The sequence below is a fragment of the Amphiprion ocellaris genome, chromosome 3 (assembly GCF_022539595.1).
Source record: "Amphiprion ocellaris isolate individual 3 ecotype Okinawa chromosome 3, ASM2253959v1, whole genome shotgun sequence".
In the NCBI taxonomy this organism is placed as follows: Eukaryota; Metazoa; Chordata; class Actinopteri; family Pomacentridae; genus Amphiprion; species Amphiprion ocellaris.
The window spans coordinates 40,375,145-40,390,424 of record NC_072768.1 but is presented as its reverse complement, the minus strand read 5'-3'; positions in this window follow the sequence as shown (position 1 = coordinate 40,390,424).

The following is a 15,280-nucleotide window of genomic DNA, read 5'->3' as shown; positions in this document are numbered from 1 at the left end:
TCATATTCTGTTGTGTTTTTCTATATTATATTTCTCATATTTTTATCTTATTTTATTTCATTTCATTTTTATAATATTTTATTTCAGTTTATTTTATTTTATTTGATCTTATTTTATTTTAGTTCATTTTGGTCTATTTCTTCTAATTTTATTTAATTTAATTTTATTGCATTTTATGTCACTTCATTTCATTGTATCTTATTTCATTATATTTTATTTCATTTTATCCTATTTAATTTTAATTTAATTTGATTTAATTAGATTTTATTTTAATTTTTAAAAAAAATTATTTCTAATTCGAACCCGAGCAATCAAGATTATAAATAAATTTTAAAAATGATGAAAAATGTTTTAAAAATATACAGATATATAAAAATAGACAAATGATGATAATAAAAGAAAATAATGCAAATAATAACAGCTGTAATAAAATTAACAAAGAATACAAATACATCAACAAAGGTAAAGATGACAGAAAAATGTATTTTTTTATATATATGTAAATATATATAGAATAAATGAGGTGGATAATGTTGTATTTCAGTTGCTAGAAGGTACTTTCACACATTTCCAAGCGTTTTTTGTTTTCAGATCAAAGCTTTTCTCCACATTTTCTCTCCTTCACGCCTCCCTTCATCTCCTTTCTCTCATTTCCACGTCTATTCGTCCACTTCTGATGTGACCTTTCTGTTTTTAGCTCCTCAACAATGGTGGCAACATGGGGACAGATTTACGGCTCTGGTTGACCATCGGGCCGTTGCCACGGTTACGCAGACGCTGTCCTGAAGAATTGAACTGGTTTTAATGGTGGATGTCCAGAAGAAGAGCTGGGAGAGGAGCTGACGTCAGAGGAAACGTCGCTGCTGTCGTCACTCTGCTCACATCTCCAGGATGTTTATCATCTCACCTAAACCCAACTGAACCAAAACATCTACATTAATATATATATTTATCATCTCAGCAGCTGGTCAGAGGTCTCCAGATTCTCCAGGTTCTCCAGGTTCTCCAGCTTCCTCCCACAGTCCAGAAACATGCTGAGGTTAACTGATGATTCTAAATCATCCGTAGGTGTGATTGTTTGTCTCTATGTGTAGCTCTGTGATAGACTGTTACCTGTCCAGGTGTTCTCTGTCTTCACCCTGAGTCAGCTGGGATAGACTCCAGCCCCATTACCCTGATGAGGATGATGGATGGATGGATGGATGGATGGATGGATGGATGGATGGATGGATGGATGGATGGATGGATGGATGAAGATTCCCCGAGTCTTCAGGCTCTGCCTCCTCCACAGAGGACGTGTTTACCAGGCTCAGGAGTTCCTCGAAGTACTCTTTCCACCGCCCAACAATGTCCCCAGCACAGGTCAACAGTTCTCCACCCCGACTGTACACAGCCTGAGCAAAGCTCTGCCTCTCCTTCCTGTGGCGTCCAACGGTTTGTCAGAACTTCCTCGAGGCCAACCAAAAGTCCTTCTCCATAGCCTCCCTAAACTCCTCCCACACCCGAGTTTTAGCTTCTACAACTGCTGCAGCTGCAGCCCTTTTGGCCGACCGGTACCTGTCAGCTGCTTCAGGAGACCCCCGAGCCAGCCAGGTCCTAAAAGCCTCCTTCTTCAGCCTGACGGCTTCCCTCACCACTGGTGTCCACCAGCAGGTTCTTGTGTTGCCGCCGTGACGGGCACCAGTGACCTTCAGGCCACAGCTCCTAACATCTGCTTCTGCAATGGAGGCTTTGAACATGGACCACTCAGACTCCACGTCCCCAACCTCCCCGGGATGCAGGAGAAACTCTTCTGCAGGTGGGAGTTGAAAACCCCATGGACAGGATCCTCCACCAGATGTTCCCAGTTCACCCTCACTACACATTTGGGTTTACCAGGTCTGTCCAGCAGCCTTCCCCGCCATCAGATCCAACTCACCACCAGGTGGTGATCAGCTGACAGCTCTATCCTCTCTTCACCCGAGTGTCCAAGACATTCAGCTGCAGGTCTGATGATACGACCATGAAGTCCATCATCGACCTTTGGCCTAAGATGCTCTGGTACCAGAAACACTTATGAGAACCTGATGCTCCAACATGGTGTTTGTTTTAACCAGTCTGTGACTAGAACAGAAGTCCAATAAAAAAACACCACTCGGGTTCAGATCAGGCCGTTCCTCCCAATCACCTCCTCCAGGTTTCTCCATCATTGCCCACATTAGTGTTGAAGTCCTCCAGGAGAACTATGGAGTCTCCAGGCGGTCCCACTTCCAGGAACCTCCCAGAGATTCCCAGAGGCAGAATACTCTGAACTGCTGTTGGTGCATAAGAACAGACAGCAGAGTTTTCCTTCAGAGAGGCGACCCTCTGGTTCTCCAGGGAGAACTCCAACAAAGCGGTGCTCAGCCGGGGGTTCCTGAGTTTCTCCACACCCTGGAGAGAGTCCAACCCCTCTCCAGGATTCTGGTTCCAGATCTCTTGCTGTTCATGGAGGTGAGTCCAACTATAACTTGCCAGTATCGCTCCACCTCCATCAGGTTCCTCCAGTGAAGTGATGTTCCTCCAGAGCTGGTCTAGGCCACCAGGGGGCGGAGCTTCTAGACGTTCCTGCCTTCTGCCTGGTGGACAGAACCCCAACCCTGATGTCCTGCCCAGCGACTGGTGGACCACTGACTGGATATTAGACAGTTTGAAGTCATTTTGAACTTTCTTCTTGTCATTTTGGATCATTTTTGAATAATTTTGTGCAGGTTTTTGTCGGCTATGAACAAATTTTGGACAAATTTCTGTACCATTTTTGCTTGTTGTGAACTGGATTTTGTCATTTTTGCACATTTTGTAAACATTGTGAACATTCTTTGAGTAATTTTGAACATTTCTGAGCCATTTTGAACAATTTTGGGTCATTCTGAACATTTTTTTGAGTCATTTTGAACATTTTTTTGTCATTTTGAAAAAAAATTGAGTTATTTTGAAAAAAATTTGAGTCATTTTGAGCATTTTTTAAGTCATTTTGAACATTTTTGGAGTCATTTTGAACATTTTTAGCACCATTTCTCAGCTCTGAGCGTGGGTATTATTGGATATATCGTAGTTTTCTTACAGCTGTGAAGTTTTGCTCCTTTTAGAAGCAGCCTAAAGTTTTTCTTGAGCATTCTGTGGCTCCCCTGAACTCGTAGCTGTGATGAAGGTTTTCATTTTCTTCCAGCAGATGAATAATCCTCCAGACATGTGGGTCAAAGCGAACATCTCCTGCTGAGGAGGTCTCGTTCTGGTCACATTCAGCTCCCGTTAGGTAACCAGGAGGCATCTAAAAGTGTCCGGAGGTGAAGATCTGAGCTCGTGTCTCTTTATGTGACAGTTTTATTGACGGCGGTTCCTCCTCCTGCCGTTCAGCCACAATAAATAAAAGTCATGACGGCATCACAGGAGAACGATGTTATGTCAAACAGCTCAGACCTCCAGAGGGAAAGACGGGAAACGCTCGTAAATCCAGCAGAGCAGAAGGTTTTAGCTGCTCGTGTCACAGAACCAGCAGCTGGCAGCTCAAATAGCAATTATTCATTAAAAAAATAACAACAAACAGGTTAAAACTGTAAATAAATCAGTAATTCATTCAGTCTGGGTAAAGACAGGGTTTGGTTCTTAGACAATAAAAAATAAATAAAATTACAGTTTTACACATATTTGCAATTATTAGACAAAAAAAAATCTGTATTTGAACATTTGATTGTTATTTCACAGATTTTCTATGTTTTAGTAAATTTAAAAAAAAATTCAGAAAAAAGGTATAACTTTAAATACTGACACTAATATGTAAAATTTAAAATAACTGTAAATAAAAAAATAACGCATAAATAACAATAAAATATTTTAAAATTACAGATATTGTTTAGTAAAATCCTAGAAAACTGAATTTACATGTTAATAGCAAAAAAAGCCCAAACCGTAAATTATATCCACAATAAAAATCAGTTTTTTTATGTAATTTTTTAAAAATAAATGTTTGTCATTATTTGAAATAAAAACTGTGAATTTCAACTTTTGGAAAAGGTAATTTATATATATAAAGAAAAGTTTTTTATTTTAGAAATTTCCCTCGTTTTGTTAAACTCCTGATAATAATCAGTAAAATCACAGAAAATTATTATTATTTTATTTTTTTACTGTATTTAAATTGGCAAAACAAATCAAAGATATTTTCTTTTATTTAAAAGGAAAATGATGTAAACACATAAACAATAGTTATTTATATATATATATATATATATATATATATATATATATATATATATATATATATAGCTTTTATTTTGTGTATTTTTGCCATTTTGTTAAATTACAATATATTAAATAAAGTAAAATGTATTATTAATTTACTTGTTAATAGCAAAAACTTTTACCCAAACCGTAAATTATGTCCACCATAAAAATCTCCATTTTTCTGAAGTTATTCATTCTTTTAAAGTATACAATTTACTGTATTTAAATCCACTGTATAATAGACTTATTTTATAAATATTTGTCATTATTTGAAAGAAAAAAATCGGCATATTAAGGTTTGGTAAAGGTTAAAATATTTTTTAAAAATCTCTGTTTTGTTAAATTACAAAAAAATTTACACGTCAATAGCAAAACCATTTGCCCAAACCGTAAATTAGGTTCACTGCAAAAATCTGCATGTAGTATATATTTGTTTTTATAAATATTTGCTGTATTTTTATAAGAAAACTTATATAAACACATAAATAATAATAAAAAATATTTTTGACTTATTTTACAGATTTTCCCCGTTTTGTTAAATTACAATAAATTACATGAATTAAAATTTATTATTAATTTACAACAAAAAAGGACAACTGTAAATAACATCCACATCAAATTATTATTATTCTTCTTATTATTATTATTGTTATTATTACAGTGTCCCCCATAAAATGCTTCTGTTTTATTCTATTTAACATCTTTACAGTTTTTCTGGTTGCTGTTTTTGGTTTCTGAGCTTCTTTTTACACATCTTCCCTCTTTCTGCTGCAGGTTTTTAATTTTTTGCAGCTCCTCTGGTCTTTTCGGTTCACATCCACCGATCAGCTGCTTCCATTCCAGCTCCGGATGATTTACGGCGATCGTCGGACCTGCAGAGACTCTGACCTGCTTCTATTACAGACGGACCTCCGACCTCCTGTTCGCTCACGCTGCCGGCATGACGAGGTCGCAGGAGGGCGAGGAGACGCTAGAGGAGGTTAAAGGAGGCAAAGAAATACACAGATGTTGGGTTAAAGGAGGCACGACGGCAAATAAATACACAGAATTAGAAATAAACCACCAAGGAATCATCTGAACTCATTCATGCAAACACAGAAACCAGCATTTGGTGTCGACGTCCAGAAATCAGGACATCAGGAACGTTTGTAGACAAGGAAAGAAGAAGCTTCTATTTCTGGTTAGACCTTTCTAGAAGCTGACGACATGTTCAGAGAAGATCGAGAACATCGAGTCCGGAGAAAACAAGGACGAGTCGGAACAGAAAAAACACACGAGTCCATGCAGGAGAAGGTGTGTGATGAAAAACTCAATCATCCATGAAAATATGAACAATAGCCTCAGCTTTGGCCATCGACTGAATTCTCATCACAGTGTGTTTCTAGAAGAAGTTCTATTTTCCTGTCAAAGGGACCAAAGTTCACTAAATAAACGCCTCACTGAGCCAACGGAGGCTTTAAACTACAGAATGAGACCAAAAACTGATCAGAAAAATGTTCAGTGACGTAACACAGAAAGAAAGAAGTCGACTCGTTTTCTCATTGATTCCATAGAACCAGAGTCGCCCCCTGCTGGCTGCTGGACACACTGCAGCTTTAAGTCCTTATAGAGAAACTAAAGATTTTTATTCTTTATAAATCACATTTTACTAGGAATTGTCAAATAACATATTTTACAAATTTACTGTTAAAAAGCAGTAAATAATGTCTACATCAAATATCTGTTTTAAGTTTTTTTATTAATTAATTTTACAGATAAGGTCATTTGGTCATATACGACATTTGACTGTAAAGTTACATTGTTTTCTGGGTATTTAAATGCAAAAAATATCATTATTTGACAGATGTTTGCTGATATCTGACAGTAAAATTATCTACATTAAGGACTGAAAAATGGGAAATTATTTTCTTTTGTTTTGGTAAATTACAGATAATTAAAAAATTGATTATTTTACACACTGACTGTAATAAAAACACAAATAATGTCCAAATCGAGTTGTTTTTTACTAAATAGTCATTTGTTCCTTCATATCATACCTTCAAATACAGTTTTCCTGTATTTACATCTAATAGACATGATCATTTTACAGATATTTGTCGTTATTTTAACATTTTTTACAGCTTTTCGAGGTTACTGTTAGCCACTTTTAAAAATTTAATATATCTTTCTGGTGCTTTTTCAGTGTTTTTAGGGGATTTTGTTTATTTAGGGTGTATTTATCCAGATATCTGGACGCTGAGTCAGAACAGAAGACTGGATGAATTCTCACCACAGTGTGTTTCTAGAAGAAGCTCTGACACTTTATCGTCTATTTTCCTGTCAAAGGGACCAAAGTTCACTAAATAAATGCCTCACTGAGCCGACGGAGGCTTTAAACTAGAGAATGAGACCAAAAACGAATCAGAAAAATGTTCAGTGACGTAACACAGAAAGAAAGAAGTCGACTCGTTTTCTGAGACTCTATAGAACCAGAGCGTCGCCCCCTGCTGGCTGCTGGACACACTGCAGCTTGAGGTCCTTATGGAGAAACTAAAGATTTTTACTTTACTATTATTTTTTTGTTAAGATAACAAAGCGACAGTTTTATTCTCCCCAAACAGGAGCTAGTTTTATAAAACACAGACGGTAGTGAATATAAACTTTCAAACTTGTTCTTTAGAAAATACTTTATTTTTGTTGAAATACACCTTAAAACTTTAAGTATTTGAGTAGCTGTAATATTTGGGTAGAATGAACCCTTAAAACCATAAATACTCGGACAGGAAGTCGTATTTTAGTGATCATTGAGTAGAAAAGTGATCCTGAAAGTGAAACAGATCTAAACTCCGGTAAATATGTGAGAGCTTTATTTAACTTTCAACCATCAACACGTAAAAACTGAACATGTTTTAGTTGGTTTTTACTGCTTTGTGTATTACCAGGAGTGTCCAACATGAGGCCCGCGGGCCAGAAGTGGTCCTCCAGAGGGTCTAATCCGGCCCTCAAAGTGTAAAAATTCCAGAGAAGACATTAACTGCAGATTGTAAATTAATAAAACTGTAAATTTAAAATCATTTCTAGACCATGACAAGTTGTTTGGATCAGAAAGTAAAATACCAGATTGTTCTTTTGTCATTTTGTGTCTCATTTTTGTAACATTTTGTCTTGTTTTTGTTGTTTTCTGTCTATTTTTGTCTGACTTGTCGTTTGTCATTTTTTAAAATCATTTTGTAACGTTTTGTCTAATTTTTTGTGTCTTTTTTTGTCTTGTCTCATGCTGTTTGTCTCATTTTTTATCTTATTTTTGTAAAATTTTGTCTTGTTTTTGTCGTTTTGTTTCTCATTTTTGTTGTTTTGTGTTTCCTTTTTGTCTCGCTTGTGTTTTGTGTCTTATTTTTGTTATTTTGTGTTTTGCTTTATTTGTTGTTTTGTGCAGTGTTTTCTCGCTTGTGTTTGTCTGTTTTTTGGTCATTTTGTTTCTCGCTTTTGTCATTTTTTGTCTCATTTGTGTCCATTTTTTGGTCCTTTTGTAACTTTTTTGTCAATTTTTTTGGATCATTTTGTTTTATTTCTTGTCGTTTGTCTCATTTTTGTAATATTCTGTCTAGTTTTTTGCCTTTTTTTGTCTGACTTTTGTGGTTGTGATCTTCCAGTAAATCCTCTATGGTTCAGGTTGTTCATGATATTTTGTCAAAAGATAATTGTCTTTTTTTTTTGCACTAAAACAAAGGAACCATTAGGAGTTGTGGTTATTCATAGGTTCTTCTGCTGTGGTTTTACAGGTCCGGTCCACTGGCGATCAGACTGGACCGGATGTGGAACCTGGACTAAAACAAGTTTGACTCCCGTGATTTAATGTGAATTTATCCAGATATCAGAAGCATATTGGTGGAGTTTGTTCACTTGATGCATCTAAAAGTGTGTTTTTTTTCCCCCCAAGATTTAAAGAAAAACATCCTTTATCTGCTTCCTGTGTTGCTCCTTATTTCACTTCCCTTCATCTCTGCAGTTTCAGCTGGAATCTAATAATCAGTAGAGTTCATCTGAGGTTTAACAGAGTTTAATTGAATATTTAATGCAGCTTTACGTCAGAAATGCTGAAGAATCAAAGAGTATCTGAAAGTTTAAGTTGTATTTTTACCTTTCTGGATTCAGATCGCCGTGGAAACGCCTCTGAAGCTGCTCCTGGTTCATTGTGGGCTTCAGATTTACGACTTCAGCAGCAGGTTGACCGTTAACACGACCATAGACTGTATACATTCTATGACACCGACCGACCTTCGCTGACCCGACTTTCCCAGAACATTAAAACCGACAGGGTTCCTGTAATGGAGCTTTAACAGAGAAAACTCATCACAAGCGGTCAAACTGATCATTTCTTTCATGCATTTATATATAAATATATTTAAATACTAAGGTTTAAGTGAGTGTTCACAGGCTGATTAAATCATGACAGAGTGCAGCTTTGTTTTTATAAAACTAAATTTAAAACCCTTAAACATTGAAGTAATCTGACCTCAGACATCCTTTAAATCAGACAATGGTTTTATTTAGTACAATATTGACTTTATTCCTAAAATCTGATGTTGTTCTGACTTTAATTAGCAACATAAATGTTAGCTTACACATGCAGTAATTACTTTTATATTAAAAAACAAGTTTATTGCCAATTTATTTACCCTTGCTGGGACAGAAGTTAGAACTTAACATTAATATAAGTGATCTTACTGAATCCTGAATTAGCATGGATGATTAGCTGACACTAGTAAGGAAGTCAAGCTAACTAGCTAGTGCTACAGCAAGCTAATGTAACATACTGGCTGAACTTAGAGTCAACTGGTTAGCTAGGTGGCTAATGGTATGTAAGTCTAATAGAGCATTATGTTATTAGTTTAACATCAGTGACAAGTTAGCGCTACAGAAAGCTAATATAGCATTATATTGTTAGTTTACCACTGAGTCAGCTAGCTAGCTAATGCTACAGCAGCTAATATAGCACAAAATTAACCAGCTAGTGCTACAACAAGCTAATATGCCATAATGTTATTAGTGTAACATGACATCAGCTAATTAGCTATGAAGCAAGAACAACAGCAATCGAAAGTAGCATAATGTTACTTTAACATAAAGTCAGCTAGTTTGCTATGTAGCTAGTGCCTCAGCAAGCTAATATAGCATAATGTTATTAGTTTAAACTAAAGTCTGCTAGTTAGCACAGTGGTTAGAGATACAGTAAGCTAATAAAACATAAAACTATCATGTAATATAAAAACAGCTGGTGCTACAACAAGCTAATATGCCATGTTATTAGTGTAACATGACATCAAATAGTTAGCTATGAAGCAATAGCAACAGCAGTCGAAAGTAGCGTAATGTTACTTTAACATAAAGTCAGCTAGTTAGGTATGTAGCTAGTGCCACAGCAAGCTAACATAGCATATTGTTATTAGTTTAGCTTAAAGCCAGCCGGTTAGCTAGGTAGTTAGTGATGCAGCAAGCTAATGTAACATAAAACTATTTAACATAAAATCAGCTAGTTAGCCATGTAGCTAGTACTACAGCAAGCTAAGACAGCATAATGGGATTAGTTTACCTAAAGTCTGCTAGATAGCTAGTGCTACAGAAAGCTAGCATAGCATAACATTGTTAGTTTAACTTAAAGTCTGCTAGTTAGCTAGAGCTTGTTAGCTATGTTGCTAATGCTACAGCAAGCTAAAATAGCACAACATTACTAGTTTTACTTAAAGTCAGCTAGGTAGCTAGTGCTACTGCAGCTAGTATAGCATATCATTATTAGTTTAACCTAAAGTCATCTAGCTAGCTAGTGCTACAGCAGCTAGCATAGCATAACATTATTAGTTTGTCCTAAAGTCAGCTAGCTAGCTAGTGCTACAGCAGCTAAAATAGCATAACATTATTAGTTTAACTTAAAGTCAGTTAGTTAGTGATGCAGTAAGCTAATGTAACATAAACTACTAGTTTAACATCAACTAGTTAGTGATGTAGCTAGTGTTACAGAAAGCTAATATAGCATAATGTTATTAGTTTAACCCAAAATCAGCTAGTTAGCTAGGTAGTCAGTGATGCAGTAAGCTAATATAACATAAAACTATTAGTTTAACATAAAATCTAGTGCTACAACAAGCTAATATAGCATAACATTATTAATTTAACAGAGTTAGCTTGTTAGCAAAAAACAAACAAAAACAGAATTGATTATTTTCTTCTGTCAGAATACATCAACATATCTTTGAACTATTTCTATTAATTTCCTCAGACCTGGAAAATGATCTCAGAGCTACTGGAAGATTAGCAACATCGTTATTATCCCAATAAAGAAATGTTAAGTCTGGCGTTAAAACCCAATTATCAGTCAGTTTAAAGGAACAGTTTTTAAACAGAGAGAACAGAACTGATGCTCCTGTTGGGTGATTATTAAAGCAGATCGAACACATTCATTCAGTAGAACCCTGAGATGTTCTTCATCATTCTGATCTGATCAAACTCTGTCCACAACACATTTCATCGCTTTTATTTTTGGATGCACTGAACATTTAAATGGATTCACACGCCTGAAAACTTTACAGAACTATTTATTTTTTGGGTTTTCAATAAGATTTCACAGATAAATGTCAGCAGACAGGAGGAATATAACATCTGGAATGAATAAAGAAGACCTGAGGATGGAAACTGTCTGATAATTCAACACCTCAGTGATATTTGTGGACTCAGACTGTAATATCCATTTATCGTGTATAATACATTCAGACTGTAATATTCAGACTAATATCCATTCATTGTATATTATACTTTCAGACTGACTGATCGATTGCTTCCCTTCAGTACGTCTGAGCTGGAAAAAGACCTTTAATCCTGCAGGAAACATCAGAACACAATAAAAACTGAATCATGAGGCTGAACAGACCAACATGTTGCTTCTAGAAACAGATTCCTAAAAGGGTAGAATGTAGTAGAATGTTGTATTTACACGGATGAAAAAATATTAGTTTAGACCCAGATCTGTCTTTTTAACACTTTATGTTTGTAAAAGAACAAAGTTATGCAGAAAAAAATTAATTTCTGTGGGAACAGCAGCAGTAGATGAAGTATTCAAATAACTAATTTTAACAGTAAGTAATTCTACCACATTGTATGCTATACTACACTATACTGTACTACACTATACTATACTATGCTGTACTGTACTATACTACACTATACTACACTATACTGTACTGTTTCATACTATACTATACTATACTATACTATACTATACTATACTATACTATACTATACTATACTATACTATACTATACTATACTATACTATACTATACTATACTATACTATACTATACTATAATTCAATTTTTTTCAATTCAATTTTATTTATATAGCGCCAATTACAGTCAAATTGTCTCGAGACGCTTTACAGAACCCATATGCCTGAACCCCCAGAGCAAGCCAAAAGGCGACAGTGGCAAGGAAAACACCCTTTTAACAGGGAAAAAAACCTCGAGCAGAACCCGGCTCTAATGTGGGGGGACAATCTGCCTGCTGGCCGGGCGGGTTGAGAGGGACAGAAGAAGTAGAGAGGTAGAGATAGAGGGGTAGAGGTAGAGATAGAGGGATACAGATAGAGGGGTAGAGATAGAGAGGTGGGGGGGTGGGACACAAGGACCATAAAACACAGCCACACATCTGAAGCATCCAGCATCCAGCTCTGGGACCAGGGACACTCGGAGAAAGGACACAGAAAGAAACAGAGTGAATGTAATGCAATAATGGTATATATAGTAAATACATAGGTAGTTAGAGAAGGGCTCAGTGCATCCAGAGAGGTTCCCCAGCAGCCTAGGCCTATAGCAGCATAACTAGGGGCAAACTAAAGGGACGTCAAGAGGGGAAGTCAGTTGTGCAAATGAAAACACCAGCTCACCCCGTCAGGGTCACCCAGTCAGCCCTAACTATAAGCTTTGTCGAAAAGGAAGGTTTTAAGCCTGGTCTTAAAAATAGAGAGGGTGTCCGCCTCCCGAACCCAAACTGGGAGCTGGTTCCACAGGAGAGGTGCCTGATAACTGAAGGCTCTGCCTCCCATTCTACTTTTAGAGATTCTAGGAACAACAAGTAAGCCTGCAGTCTGAGAGCGAAGAGTTCTGCTAGGGTAATATGGTACTATCAGGTCTTTAAGATATGATGGAGATTGGTTGTTAAGAGCTTTATATGTCAGAAGAAGGATTTTGAATTCTATTCTAGATTTAACAGGGAGCCAATGAAGAGAAACCAATATAGGAGAAATATGATCTCTCTTGCTAACTCCCGTCAGTACTCTGGCTGCAGCGTTTTGGATCAGCTGTAGATGTTTCAGAGAGCTATTGGGACAACCTGATAATAAGGAATTACAGTAGTCAAGCCTAGAAGTAACAAATGCATGGACTGGTTTTTCTGCATCACTCTGAGACAGGATGTTCCTGATTTTCACAATATTTCTCAGGTGGAAAAAGGAAGTCCTACAGATTTGTTTTATGTGCGAGTTAAAGGACATGTCCTGGTCAAAGATAACACCGAGGTTCCTCACAGTAGTACTGGAGGCCAATGTAATGCCATCCAGAGTAACTATATGCTTTGAAAGCAATTCTCTAAGATGTTTGGGGCCAAATACAATGACTTCAGTCTTGTCTGAATTTAGTAGTAAGAAATTATAGGTCATCCAGGTCTTTATGTCCTTAAGACAATCTTGCAGTCTAGCTAGCTGATTAGTTTCATTTGGCTTCATAGATAAATACAATTGAGTGTCGTCAGCATAACAATGGAAATTAATACAGTGCTTCCTAATAATGTTGCCTAAGGGAAGCATGTATAATGTGAACAGTATTGGTCCTAAGACAGAACCCTGAGGAACTCCATGATTAACCCTAGTATGCTCAGAAGAGTCATTGTTGACATGCACAAACTGGAACCTGTCTGATAAGTAGGATTTAAACCAGTCCAGTGCTGTCCCTTTAATGCCAATAGAATGTTCTAGTCGCTGTAATAAAAGTTTGTGGTCGATTGTATCGAATGCTGCACTAAGGTCCAATAAAATAAGTATAGAGACCAGTCCATTATCTGACGCTATGAGAAGGTCATTAGTAACTTTCACCAGAGCTGTTTCTGTGCTATGATGCACTCTGAAGCCTGACTGAAACTCTTCAAACAGGCTATTCCTTTGTAAATGTTCATATAATTGATTTGCAACTGTTCTTTCCAGAATTTTAGAGAGAAATGGGAGGTTGGAAATTGGTCTATAGTTGGCTAAAACATCTGGATCTAGAGTGGGCTTTTTAAGTAAAGGTTTGATTACAGCAACCTTAAAAGCCTGTGGTACATAACCTGTTACTAGAGAGAGATTAATCAGATCTAACATTGAGGAATTAATTAAAGGTAAAGCCTCCTTGAACAGTCTAGTTGGGATAGGATCTAAAAGACATGTTGATGGTTTGGATGTAGAAACTATTGAAATGAGTTCAGAGAGATGTATGGGGGTGAAAAATTCTAAATATCCATCTGGTCTTACAGCCAATTCTAAAGTATCTGTACTCGATGATACATCTGTGACATTTGCAGGAAGGGCCAGATTAATTTTTTCTCTAATCGTAATAATTTTATTTGTAAAGAAGCTCATGAAGTTGTTACTGCTCAAAGCTAAAGGAATACAAGTTTCAACAGAGCTCTGACTCTTTGTCAGCCTGGCTACAGTGCTGAAGAGAAACCTGGGGTTGTTCTTGTTTTCCTCTATTAAAGATGAATAATATGTTGTCCTGGCATTACGAAGAGCTTTTTTATAAATTACTAGACTTTTTTTCCAAGCTACATAAACTACTATACTATACTATACTATACTATACTATACTATACTATACTATACTATACTATACTATACTATACTATACTATACTATACTATACTATACTATACTATACTATACTATACTACACTATACTATACTGTTATACTATGCTATGCTATGCTATAATATACAATATTTTATCATAATACACTACACTACGCTATGCTATACTACACTACATTATGCTATACTATACTACACTACACTATACTACACTATTTTATACTATACTATAGTATACTATACAACACTGTACTATGCTACATTACACTTTGCTATACTACACTATACTATGTTATACTATGCTTTATTGTACTACATTGCACTATACTACACTATATTATATTATATAGTACTATACTATACTATACTATACTATGCTATGCTACGCTACGCTACGCTACACTCTTTTATTTAAAATTATACATCATGTATTTTATTAAATATCTAAGCTTATTAAAAAGCTTTTTTGAACTCAGAAGTGATGAACAAAGTCCATTAAAAAGTGACAAGTCTGGACCCACATCTATGGAAGCCTGGAAATACTCCCAGTCTGAAGGTAGAACTCTGATCATTGATAAAGTTACTGGAGATCAATAATCAGATGGACTCTTGTCAAATTAATGTGACGACAGAATAAAAACGAGTCTTTATAATAAATCTAAAAACATCAAGTTTGTTTGGAAAAATTATTCTAAAAATGTTGACATTTAATATTGATTCAAATTTATTAAACAGATCAATATTTCTGGTGTCAAAATGGACTAGATTTCCTTCTCATGTGATCTTATTACGTTTGAACAAGGCTATAAATTAGTTTTTTAAAATGTTTTTATTCTTCTCATTTTCCTGTGTTTTCATTTTACTATTAGAATAAACATAAAATGGCAGAAATTTTACTTTATTTTGGTGAATTCAGGTGCAAACGGGTCACTGATAACAAAATACATACACACACACACATATATATATATATATACATATATATGTATACAAATAAATAAAATCTATATTTCTGTCTCCTTATGATCACAGTGAAGCTGAAATTTTAGCAGCGACAGCGACACCTAGTGGAGGAATTACTGAGCCTCTGAGCTGCATCCAGTGAGGGAAACCAGACTTCATCTGAACATGAGGTTAAAAATGTAGATTTACTTTATAATGACAGGACA